Below are 12777 nucleotides of genomic sequence, written 5' to 3' on the forward strand. Positions count from 1 at the left end.
CCCTGCCCTCCCTTCACCCCCTCCTCCCCTCCCCATCTACAAATACTTTATTTCCATCTTTTCATTATCTCACATTTTTTCTTTTCCCTTATTACCCTTCCCCTACTCATCCCACCTTCCCTACACTTTTAGCTCCTTTCTTCCCTATTCGAAATTTCACTTTATTCTTAATGCTTATCTCTAGTTTCCACATTTCTACAATGAGTATATACTACCTTTGCAATGACGGTGATATACTGTTATTTCAACCATATGTTAATGACAATGGAAAAGGCCCAGGCTATAGTTTACAGAACAAAAAGCATGAGACAACATAGGTGAAATAAATAAGTCACACATGTGTAAATACCGAATAGTTTTTCTGGTGTGAATAATCTGCAATAATACATAAGATCCTAATAAGATTACTGACATTTAGAAATGGGAAGAAAGGAGCTAAAGGTGTAGGGAAGGTGGGATGGGTAGGGGAAGGGTAATAAGGGAAAAGAAAAAAATGTGAGATAATGAAAAGATGAAAATAAAGTGATTGTAGATGGGGAGGGGAGGAGGGGGTGAAGGGAGGGCAGAGGTAAGGGGAAAAAATGAGAATCAAGACTTGTCGTGTAGAGGTACAAGATCCCAACAATGAATGTAACTGTACTGTATCCCTAAAATGTACCAATAAACTCAATTAAAGCTGAAAAAAAAAAAAAGAAAACAACTGGGTATCACTGAGGGATATCTGCATCATAGAAGAAAAATAATGGAAAGAGATGCACCATGCCAGGCTGTGAGTGACTAGCTCTTTGTGGAATATGATTGGTTTTTATTTTTATTTTTTCCATATTTTCTGAGTTATTTAAAAATGCAAATACATTGTTATCATAAAAAGTAAAATGCATTAGTTGAAGTTCTTCCCTTTCTAGTCAGCAAAATAATGCCTCTTCTATTTCAGCTGAAGCCCTGGCTGCCTTCCTTCTAGGATGATCCTGTGATCCCTTCTGGTTTTTTCTTTTTTTTTTTTTTTTTTTTTTTTTCCCAAAATTAGCCCCAGCACCTTCTCACTGAACTACATCCCAGCCTTTTATTTGTTACTTTGAGACAGGGTCTTGCTAAGTCACTAAACTGTCCAGACTTGGCTTGACCTTGTGATCTTCCTGCCTCAGCCTTCCAGAGTGCTGGCATCACAGGTATGTGCTGGCCTATACAACTAATCCATTTTCTCGATCCACATAGTGCATAATAATCAGAGTATCTTTACATTCTGTCTGCTTCACATTTGCATTCTGGTTGGTCTGCAAAGTTATACTGCAGGACACAGACAGGACGAAGGTGACCAATTACAACAGAAGCTGGGGGTTGAGGACCAAGTCCTCACACCACCTGCCAAGCTCACCACTCATCTTGGGCAGGTCCCACAGCCTCACTGGGATTCAGTTTTGTCACCTTTAAAATACTGAGGTTGGGTTGGATGCATGGATTTCATGTTATTTTGGAGTGAGTTGCTATAGGGTGATGGGGAGACAGTGTGGGGAGGTCCTGGGCCCTAGGTCCTACCCTCAACCACAGCTGCTCCCTGATTGTCTGATTTTACTGGGGCTCCACATGAAAATGTGTCTTTAGAAAGTAACAGGGCATTTCTTGTTTCCCCATCCTCTTCGAGGGCTAGGCTTCTCCCTCCACCCCTTCACTGTGGGGTGAGAGGGAGAAAGGAAGGATATCTTAATGGTCGGCACCAAGAGTAGGGGGAAATAGACTTAAGGATGTGTATACCACGTGGGTGAAGAGGTGTTCAATGGAGAAAGTGGTCAACCTGTAAGCGAAGCTGGAGCTTGCCCACATACCCCCATGGCTTTCTCTGGGAGCAATAGTGTTTATCAGATGTACAAAGACAATGTTTGTTAATCAGTGTACTGAACCTATTGGCTGTAGAAAATGGTGAAAGAAACCACTTACTATGAAGTTTTGGAGATTAAACCCAATGCCACCCAAGAAGAACTAAAAAAGGCTTATAGGAAACTGGCTTTGAAGTACCACCCTGGTAAGAATCCAAATGAAGGAGAAAAGTTGAAACAGATTTCTCAAGCTTATGAAGTCCTCTCTGATGCCAAGAAAAGGGAATTATATGACAAAGGAGGAGAACGGGCAATTAAGGAGGGTGGAGCAGGTGGTGGTTACAGCTTCCCCATGGATATCTTTGATATGTTTTTTGGAGGAGGAGGAGGAAGGATACAGAGAGAAAGGAGAGGTAAAAATATGGTATATGAGCTCCCAATTACCTTAGAAGATTTATATAATGGTGCAACAAGGAAACTGGCTCTGCAAAAGAATGTGATTTGTGACAAATGTGAAGGTCGAGGTGGTAAGAAAGGAGCTGTGGAGTGATGTCCCAGCTGCCAAGTTACTGGGATGCAAATAAGAATTCACCAGATAGGACCTGGAATGGTTGCAAATTCAGCCTGTGTGCATGGAGTGCCAGGGCCATGGAGAACGCATCAGTCCTACAGATTGATGTAAAAGCTGCAACGGAAGGAAGATAGAGAGAAGAAGATTCTAGAAGTTCATATTGACGAAGCCATGAAAGATGGTCAGAAGATAACATCCCACAGTGAAGGAGACCAAGAACCAGGACTGGAGCCAGGAGATATCATCATTGTGTTAGATCAAAAGGACCATGCTGTTTTCACTCAACCAAGAGAAGACTTTTACATGTATATAGCCAATATCTACACTTGACAACCAAACAATAGTCTCATCCAGGTCAGATTCTCAAGCACGGAGATATCAAGTGTGTGCTAAATGAAGGCGCAATGCCAATTTATCATAGACCATATGAAAAGGGTCCTCTAATTATTGAATTTAAAGTAAACTTTCCTGAAAATGGGTTTCTCTCTCCTGACAAACTCTCTTTGCTGGAAAACTCCTACCTGAAAGGAAGGAAGTAGAAGAGATGGATGAAATGGATCAGGAGAACTGGTGGACTTTGATCCAAATCAGGAAAGATGGCACATTATAATGGAGAAGCTTATGAGGATGACAAACATCATCCCAGAGTGGTGTTCAGTGTCAGACCTCTTAATGGGGCAGTGAATAATACTCACTGCTGGCATTTTCATGCAGTAGTGAACACATAAGGACTACAATAATTTTCTCAATACTTGCTATTGTTTGTGTTTCAATATTCAATTACAGTAGGTGTTCTAAAAGTTACATGAAGAATAAATGCAAATATAAATACTCAGACTTCGCCCTGTATGTATGATGGCTTCAGTGTGCCAAGATGAAGTTTAATTCCTATTAAAAAAAAGGGTCTAATTCTGGCATCTGTTAGGCCATCCTTTGTATTTTATTGTAGTTGTGTACATGGACAAGCTTAGACTGAAATGCTAGTATATGTGTTGACTTTAGTGTATGACCCTTCGTTGTTAAGCTGTGGATTAAAACTCTGTATTGAACTGGCCATCAGAAAAAGGAAAGAGTTTGTAGAGGTGCTGGTCTGTCTACTTATTTGTATTAATTGTATTTGGATTCATTGTGAGGCCTCTGCATTCTACTGACTCAACTATTACTTGAAGGTGGCACAAAATATAATTTAACCTGTGGTATCAGTAATAGAAACAATACCTTTCTAAAATAGGGGTTTATGATAATCATGCTGCTTCTTAAGGGCTTGCATTTCTAGGATTGCATTCCCTTCTGCTATGCCATCTTTTAAAATAAATAAATATATATATTTATAATATATATTTATAATATTAATATGTATTTAAAATATTTATTTTTATATATATTGACCAGACCTGGTTATATTATTTTTCCCTTCTCTTTGGACCATGATGAGCCCTTGAGTAGTGACTTCAGAGCTGGGTAACTTTGAAATTAAAGTGAAGAGACTACATGGAAAGCTAATTTGCATGTGTAATATAAGAAGGTGTTCCTTAGGTGTGTTACAGGCTTACTTTTTCCCATTTGACTTATGCTCCAAAGTAACTGTAATTTAATGGTAATAGTACAGAAAATTATGATGAACAGCTTTACTTGTGTGTTTAAGTCTTGTTCACATGCTTAAATCTGGATATAAGAATTTAAGCAACTATTGAAATGTATGAGTGTCTCCTTAAGATACTTATTACAAAGCGGGGGGGGGGACAGTTCAGCTTGTATACAAAACAAGCTTGAAAAGTATAGGTAAAAACCTTCAACACAATTCCAATCCTCCCCCACAATCACCCACCTCACCTGGGAAACTGGATTTGTCTCTTCTGCCAGGCAGAAGTCTATAGAGTCAGAATTATTTCAGCTGGGCTTCTTTCTACTTTATAAAAAAAGTTATAAAAAGTATGAGTTTTAGAATCAGATAATTTTATTTCTAGTCTTGGTTCTGTCCCTGATATTAATTTGATGTATATCTTGTAGCAAGCCATTTATCTCTGACTCCCACATTTTCAATGGAGACATAAATTGGGTCTCTATCTCAGACTCAGTAAGATACCATAAGTGGCAAGGTGGGACAGCACATGCCTGTAACCCCAGCATTCCAGAAGGCTGAGGCAAGAGGATCACAAGTTCAAACTCATCCTGGGCAACTTAGGGAGACCCTGTCTCAATAAGAAAAAGAAAAAAAAATGGGTTTAGAAGAAGTTCAGTACAAAAGTTCTGGTTTACTCCAAGTATGCTAATCAATAATTACACACTCACATCATGTACCAAGAATAGAGTAGCTTCCCAGAAATGAAAAGGGGACTCAGAGCAATGTTCCCTTAGTTCCTATCTATTCCATAGTTCAAGAAGGCAGATGTGGGCCCTTATGAGAGCCAAGGAAGAAGAGGGGAGCACCCCCCTCCCCTGCCAATCACACCCTGATTCAGGACCCTGTGACTCAGGGCTGCCTCTGAAATACTAGACTCTGGCCCAGAAGTGTTCTGCCAGGGTCTGCATGATGGGAGCCCCGAGTTGGGCTGGGAGCAGGAGCCATGGGTTGGCAGTACTGAGGAAAGCAGCTGGTACCCAGTGAGTGAGTGAGAACCTAGTGTGTGCCAAGACCCCCTGCCAGGGCGCCATCCTCTGCCAGCTGGTTGGGAGTATACTTGCACCACAGTCAAAGACTTGCGTCATTAACAAATTACTAAAATGTGCCCTTTCAGGAATTGTTACACAAGTAATAGTTACTGCTTGCTAAACTAATCCATTTTACTTGGTTTTATTTTTTTGAACAGGGTCTTGCTAAGGTGCCTAGGCTAGGATCACACTTTCTCAGAGTATTTGAATTATAGGTATGTACCACCAGATCTGGCTTACTTTTCTTTAAAAAATATATCCATTCTCTTAACTGTAAAAATAGATATAATTTTAATAGTCAGGCTGACCAGACAATAGTTTAAGCATTATTGTAGGGAACAAAGTAGATACAAAAATGATACCAAAATCCCCAATTTTCCACTATTTAAGCAACCAAAGAAAAGAGTAAAGGGAAATAAGTAGAATAAAGACATGCCATGTACAGGACCTAATAACTTCACTGAATGTAAACATTGTGTGCCATAACATGAGCTAAGATTAATAAATCAATAAGAATGAAAATCCAGATGGGGGAATTAAAGGAGGAAGTAGGGAGGAGGAAGAAAAGGAGAAAGGGTTTTTTTTTTTAAAGCTGTAGTATGAACGTGTACCCACTCCCCCAGGAGAACCAAACTGACTGTACTGCAAACATGTACTAATAATTTTTTTAATTTTAGAAAAGAAAAAATTCCATATAATATAGGCTTAGCATGGTCCAAAGGATGTTCCAGAGAAAGAACATGTAATGAGGTCACTACCCTATGAAAAAGCCAATCTATTTTGGAGATAAGACTAACACCCAACAGTGCACGACAATATATGAGAATATAATTGAGAATGAATTGCGTGGTACAGACTACCTATTTAGTGGTCTGGAAAACAGGAAGTGACATTAGTGTGGGTTGAAGACATCAAGGAAGCCTTTTGGGAAGGAGAAGTTGATGTATGGCTTGAAAGCCAAGCAGGATGGCACAGGTATGAATATGGTTTACTTTGGGGAAAGTGGGACCTGGAGTCACTGTGTTGTTTAAATAGAGGGATGGCACAAGGAGAGCAGAGCATAAACGAGACTTGCAGAGAATGAACACAAAGCAGACTGGAGCAGGCTGAATTCAAGGAACCAAAGAGATTGGGAAAAAAATAGAGCAGGCTCTGAAGGTCATGGGCACCCCACGTACTTTGCTTCCAACTTCCTCCTTGAAGCTAATATACTTACAAGAATGAATTATACTAATAACGCTTAATTCTTCAAAACTAAGTAAACATAGCACAAGAAAGACAAGCTCTTATTAAGGACACCCTTTTGGGATACAGAATTTACTTCCTGTTACTCAGAGCATGAACCTGTACCTTCAGATCCCATGTGTGTTATTAACACAGCCACGAAAACACATCCATCCTCTCCTTCCCCTCAAGCAAAGGGCATCCCTCCACCAAGGCCCCTCTCACGTGTTTCTTTGAAAGAGCACAGGTAATTGTGGAATACTGATGAGCAAGAGAGAGAGGATTTCATCTCCATCTCAGCTTGGCACCTTCCTTTTCCCTGGATTGATTGGGTTGATCTAACCTTTCAGCAAGAAAGGACCGTGGTACATAGGTGACAGCCGAGGAACCCAGAAGGTGAATGCAATCCTTTTAACTTCAGTCCAACTGATAAAGTGTACCAAGCTCCTACTGTGTGTAAAGAAATTGTGAGCTCATACAGAGGATACAGGTGCAGAGGAGCTAGTCCACGCCCTTGAGATTTTTTAAGGAACCACACAAGGTAATCCAAGTGTTCACAAGTGTACAAATCTGGCAAACACCAAAAAAGAGAAGCAAATACAGAGCCCAAATAATGGGAGAGAACTGGGGGAAACCACAGACAGGGTATCTATGAATCCCAAGAAAAAGGTGAAACAGGTCAGTAGAGGTATTGAGGGAGAATAAGCTCAACTGGAGTAACAGAAGAAGAAAGGCTTTATGAGAAGGAAAGAACAGGCCATGAGCCCCAACAAAGGACGCATTTATAGAAGATCAGTGCCTACTAATAGTGTGGTTATGAGTTAAATGATATAAAGTACTTAGAGCAGTGCTCAGCCCGTGGAAGGTGTCCCTAGACCATTGCTCACTACCTTTGTTGTCCAACCACATTTACTAGTGTTTATTATTTGCTGTTATGGCCATTACACCTTCTATTTTTGGTAAAATGAAGTGATGGCAGAACATGAAAAAGCGATTGAGGATCATAGGAAAACCTATAAAATATTTTTCACAGAGTTTGTGTATTTTGGGATTTACTTTGGGAACATTAATCTAGCAATGGCATAGGGTAGAGTGGATAGAAAGAGATGGAAAGTAGGGATACCAATAAGAGATATTACCAAAACCCCAGCCGTGGGTCTCAGTCTCCTATGAGACAGTACAATATCTGTTATAGGAAAGACAGAGAGAACAAAAGTCACAGAGACAGTGGGGCTGGGGGTTGAGCTCAGTGGTTCCAGCACCTGCCTCACAAGCACAAGGGCCTGAGTTCAATCCCTGGTTCCACACACACACACAAAAAAAGTCACAGAGACAAAAACTTGAGAGAAGCTGGATCTTAGGCTGATCTAAACTGCTCTGGGAAGCAAAGATGCCAAGGGCAGCCAGTATTAATTCATTATACACAGGGGAAAGAAGGGAAGTGGGCAGGCCTTGGGACACCTACTGATAGTGGTTATTATAAGCAGGACTATAGAATGAGAGCACTAGCATATATTTTGCTGAAGAAAATAAATGGTTCATTCATAAGGGAAGAATTTAGTTGGAGTCAAGTTTACCTTGACTGGAAATGAACTCAGCAAAGCCCTGGTATTTTTAATGTAATATAGCTGAATTATGGAGGGGCAAGAAGCTTGTGCCACTTATAGCCTGCTAATACTGGGCAGTGATGTCTGCTACAGGTACCAGATAAGAAGTTATTCTGCTCGCTTGTTGAATGTCTCCATGAGAATTAGGTCTAGGAGGTGCATATGGTATGAGAAGTGCTAGATCTTGGGGGATATACAGTACAGAGATGTTAAATGAACAAAAAGAGAGGAATGGATGCTGGAAACAACGATAAGAAGTTATTCTGCTCGCTTGTTGAATGTCTCCATGGGAATTAGGTCTAGGAGGTGCATATGGTATGAGAAGTGCTAGATCCTTGGGGGATATACAGTACAGAGATGTTAAATGAACAAAAAGAGAGGAATGGATGCTGGAAACATTGAAAAAGAAGTCACATATAAAGGTGTAGGGGAAGTGGGAAGAATAGGGGAAATAAGGGACAAGAACAAATATGAGAAAAGGAAAAAATGGAAACAAAGTGTTTGTAAATGGGGGGATGGAGGGGGTGAAGGGAGGGCAGGGGTATGGGGAAAAAAATGAGAACCAAGACCTGTCATATTAGGTACAAGATCTCAATGATGAATGTAACTGTACTGTATACCTAAAAAGTACCAATAAACTCAATAAGATTTTTAAAAACCCACTGGCAAAAAAAAAAAAAAAAGTCACATGACTTACACGTTAGATATGGAAAAATGACAGAGGAAAATTCTAAAGAGGACTGGGCTGGGAAGTGGCTACAGAACTGCACTTCTGCTGAGTGGTCAGATGGCGGCAGGACTTTCCTGGAGCAAGAGCAGAAGGGGAGAGGAGGACTGATAGCGTGCTGAATCAAGATGGTGGAGCAGAGCGGAGGGGAACCGCCCAAGCGGAAGCTGGGAAGCAGACCTGAAGAGCAGGAGACCGGGGAGCGGTGATGCAGAAGGAACTGAGAACCACCTACATGATGGTGGCCACAGTAGTGATCCAGGTGGCAGTGGAGAGAAAGCCCCGAGGAAGAGAATATACAGGAGAAGACAGCTCAGAATAAAGCCTTGCTATGGGAAAGTCCACATGCATGGGCAGAAGGTGGGAAGAAAGTGGGTGAGGACTTGTGCACAGAGCCAATACAGCAAATCCACTGCCTTCTCCAAAGAGCCTAGAATTGGTTCATAGAAACAAAGTCCTGCTGCCCACCCAACCCCTCAATTGTCCATTTTTTCCATTCTCCTCCACCTTCATTTCTAAGCAATACATCACAACATGTGTAAGATATCATAGGTAGGAGTATAAAGAAGAGAAACAATGCAGTACTTTTTTTAAAAAATCAAACCAAGTAATAACCTTTTGTGATTCACTGGTATTTTGAACTAAGGTAGTTACCTTCAGTCCTAGATATTTGGTTCTTACAATAAGCCTTTGTCCCTGAGCAGCTGAACACTATTATATATATAATATTCCTTCTATAAAAGAATATAGAAATTTGTATCCAAAATTCTGACTGTAATCTTGTTTCTGTTGTTGACTGGCTGTGTGTTCTAGAGAAGTCACCAAGTCTCTCAATTCTTTCATCTATAAAATGGAGACAGGGACACCCGTACTCATAGGTCTGCCATAAGGATTAAAAGGAGGGCTATGTTCTTTGGGTTTAGCACAGTGCCTGAAACTTAATAGTAACTTTTGCCTACGTTTACTATTAAAGAAGATCATGACAATAAATGTCCTTTGTTCCTTTCTTTGCCATGATCTGAGAAGAACTTCACATTTTCTCTCCTTCAAGAATTGATGTCATTACTCCCATTAGGTAATGGGAACTGATGGAGAAAAAATGTAGCAGTCATTGACCCTAAAGCTCTCTCTCCCCTCTCCCCACTTCTCTCTCCCCCTCTCACTCTCTCCACTAGACTGGTTGCACATCTTGCCTGACCCGGAGTAAATAATAGCAAGGACAGCCCAGGGGCTCATCCGTGAATTAACAAGTCTTTCTCACAGCAAAGTGCGTTGCCCTTTGCAAAGTCCTGCTGAGTTCAGAGCTCATGAAGTGTGGGGAGGCCGTGTCTGAGAGGGGTGCTGCCTGGGTGGCAGGACATTAACTATTGTTATAGACCAAGCTCTTGCTGCAAGAGTCTCACAAGGATGGGTTGTGGACAGATTTCGAATCTCCCCTTAATTGAAAAATAATTGTTGATCCTAACCCATCTCAAGAATTCATGGATGATACAGCACACACGGTATTTGGCCTTGTACTTTCTGGCATCTACACGAATCCCGCTAATATAGATGATTACTCCAGCTAGACACATTTCCAACCCCACAGAAAAGCTACAAGTCACATGATTAAAGAGGAGGAGAAGCAAAGACAAGCTAACATCCCCACGATGATGAACACATTCAAAGAGCAGTCTGGCTCCTGGCAGGAGGGAACAGCACTGAATAAAGATACACTACCTCGAGGAAGAACCTAGTTGCAAATTGGTTAGCCATTTAAATGACCAAATTACCCAAAACATAATTAGGACAGCATCTCTCCCCCTGGAACTCCTTTGTGTGAATTAATGGACCCTTCTCAGTGAGCCAAGCTAGCACTAATAGCATTTTCTTTCCTTCAGACCATTTAAATCATTAATCCCTTTTCCAAGTTGGCATTTGTGTTTGCATCTTCTGTGCCCGGAGGTCAAGTCTCTATCAGGCTGCCTTTCGCTCTCTGGCACGCGGTAATGGTGTACATCTGTCAGGACAGGAAGAACCCTTCCTTCCTAGTGTCATGTGCACTGTGTTCCCAGGGCGGAAGTTAACACTAACCCAAAGAACACCAGCCTGGGACAGTACACAGCTTTGTTAGTACCTTGCAGCCTGCCAAGAGTATTTTCTTCTGTTGTAGAAAAACATACCTGACATCCAGTTTGCCATTTTAACTATTTTTAAATTTACATCACTGGCATCAAGGATGCTCACATTGTTGTGGAACCAGCCCCTTCACCCACCCCCAGAACTTTTTCATCTTCCTACACGGAAACTCTCCACTCATTAGACGATAACTTTCTATATTCTTCCACACACTCAGTCCCTGGCAATCACCCTTCTACTTTCTGTCTCTATGAATTCACTACTTTGGGGACCTCATCATTCAAGAGGAATCATATAATATTTGTCCTTTTATGCCTGTTGTATCTTAGTATCATATCTTCAAAGTTCATCCATGTTGGAACATGTATCAGAATCGCCTTGGTAAGGATGAATAATATTCCGTTGTATGGACAGATAGACCACATTGTTTATCCCTTCATTTGAATTTTTGCCTTTTTAAAGAAAGGACTAGCAGCCATAAAACTTTCTTTGCATTATAATAAAATATAACAACCATTTATCAGCATATAGACCAATGGTATTAAGAACAATCACAGTGAGGTACAAGCATCACTGCCATCTGTTACAGCTTGGATCCAGAGGTCCCCTAAAAGCCTCATCCACTCATAGGGAGTGATTTTCAAAGGTGATTGGATCTGTGGTATGTGATACTAGGATTAAGGGTGTGTGATAACTAAACTGGTTTAGCAAAGTTCCGGGTATGGATAATAGAAGCCCCATCCTGGGTGTGGATGGCACCAACCAACATGCTTATAGCCTGGATGGAATATAGAGGAACAGAAGGAAGGCCAGCTCGCTGTCGCTGCTGCTGCTACCCTGCCATGGACTGCTTCTCCTTGGTCATACTGCCCTACCTTGGAGCTAGCTGACTAGGGACTGAAACCTCTACAAACTGAGCTAAAATAAACCTTTCCTCCTTTCACTTGTGGGTGTCAGGTATTTCATTTCAGCAGCAGGAAAAGTAACTAAGACACTATCCATCTCCAGAACTTTTCATCTGCTCAAGCTGAAACCCCATAACCTTTAAATGAGTATTCCCTATTCCTCCTCCTCTTCAGCCCCTGGAAACCCTTCCAAGAGTTTGTCCTGTACCCAGCATCAGCATCTTCATGTGAAGATGGACACTGTCATCACAGACTTTGGCCCAGCAGTTGTTTGACTGCCAACAAGGTCACAGTCATCTCACTCAGGCTCCTTTCTCTAGTGGACAAGGTCTCCCTGGTTCCCCCTTGAGTCCTCCTTCTGGATTTGTGCTTCCAAGTAGTCTTGGTGGTGGCGGGATTCGAGGACCCCTGGGAATACACCCAGGTCCCATACACACAGCAAAGAAGCTTCCCACATAGCAAGGAGTGTGTTGTTCCTAATCTTTATACACACCTATAAAACACTGCACTTGGGCTGATTAAACACGCTTAGCTTGAGGTTGGAAAAGCCAGCACAATGAGAACAATCTAAACAAAGTTCCCTCTTTTTTCATTGCAACCTTTCTGGACCCAAACTTTAAAAAATAAAATAAGGAAGAAGAGGAGGAGGAAGAGGAGGAGGAGGAGGAGGAGAATGTGTTTTGATTACTCACTGTTATCTCCTGTAAGAAAAAAAATTATAAATATCATCCACCCAGTGGTAAAACACAAATACATGAATTTACCATCTCCTTAAAGAGAAGAAAAATGAGTCCCTGTTGAAATTAAGGATCTCACTTTTGGCAACAGAGCCAGTGTCAACTTTATATATTGTGCATGTTTATTAGAGTTTAACAAAGAAGAGAAATTTCATGTAATTAGTCACCAGAGGATACCCACACAACCCCATAAACCTAACAGAAGCATACTGACAGTGGCATAAAAGGAAACGCTAATTAAATCCAAATTTTCTACAAATACTGCCAGATCTTTCAGATACAACCTCCCTTCCTGGGCTGTGGAGCATTCTCTTCCAATGTACCAGATTTCAGGGTTGGTGCTGCCATACAATGAAGAACCTTCAGGAGCAGAGTATTACTCTGCAGCTGGACCACACCTTGTAAAGCCTAGGAAAGTAGAA

The 12777-nt window shown here is 41.2% G+C and overlaps 1 protein-coding gene and 1 pseudogene across 1 annotated transcript in view; one reads left to right on the forward strand and one right to left on the reverse strand.

Annotated features, from left to right (window-relative positions):
* Tmem178b (transmembrane protein 178B) overlaps positions 1-12777 on the reverse strand; it is a gene marked incomplete at its 3' end in the record, with an annotated part of 355417 nt that overhangs the window by 149513 nt on the left and 193127 nt on the right. The window lies entirely within an intron of this gene.
* LOC104867334 lies at positions 1441-3079 on the forward strand (annotated as a pseudogene).

Source organism: Fukomys damarensis, unplaced genomic scaffold (genome assembly GCF_012274545.1).
Source record: "Fukomys damarensis isolate Sample0158 unplaced genomic scaffold, DMR_v1.0_HiC HiC_scaffold_16, whole genome shotgun sequence".
NCBI lineage: Eukaryota > Metazoa > Chordata > Mammalia > Rodentia > Bathyergidae > Fukomys > Fukomys damarensis.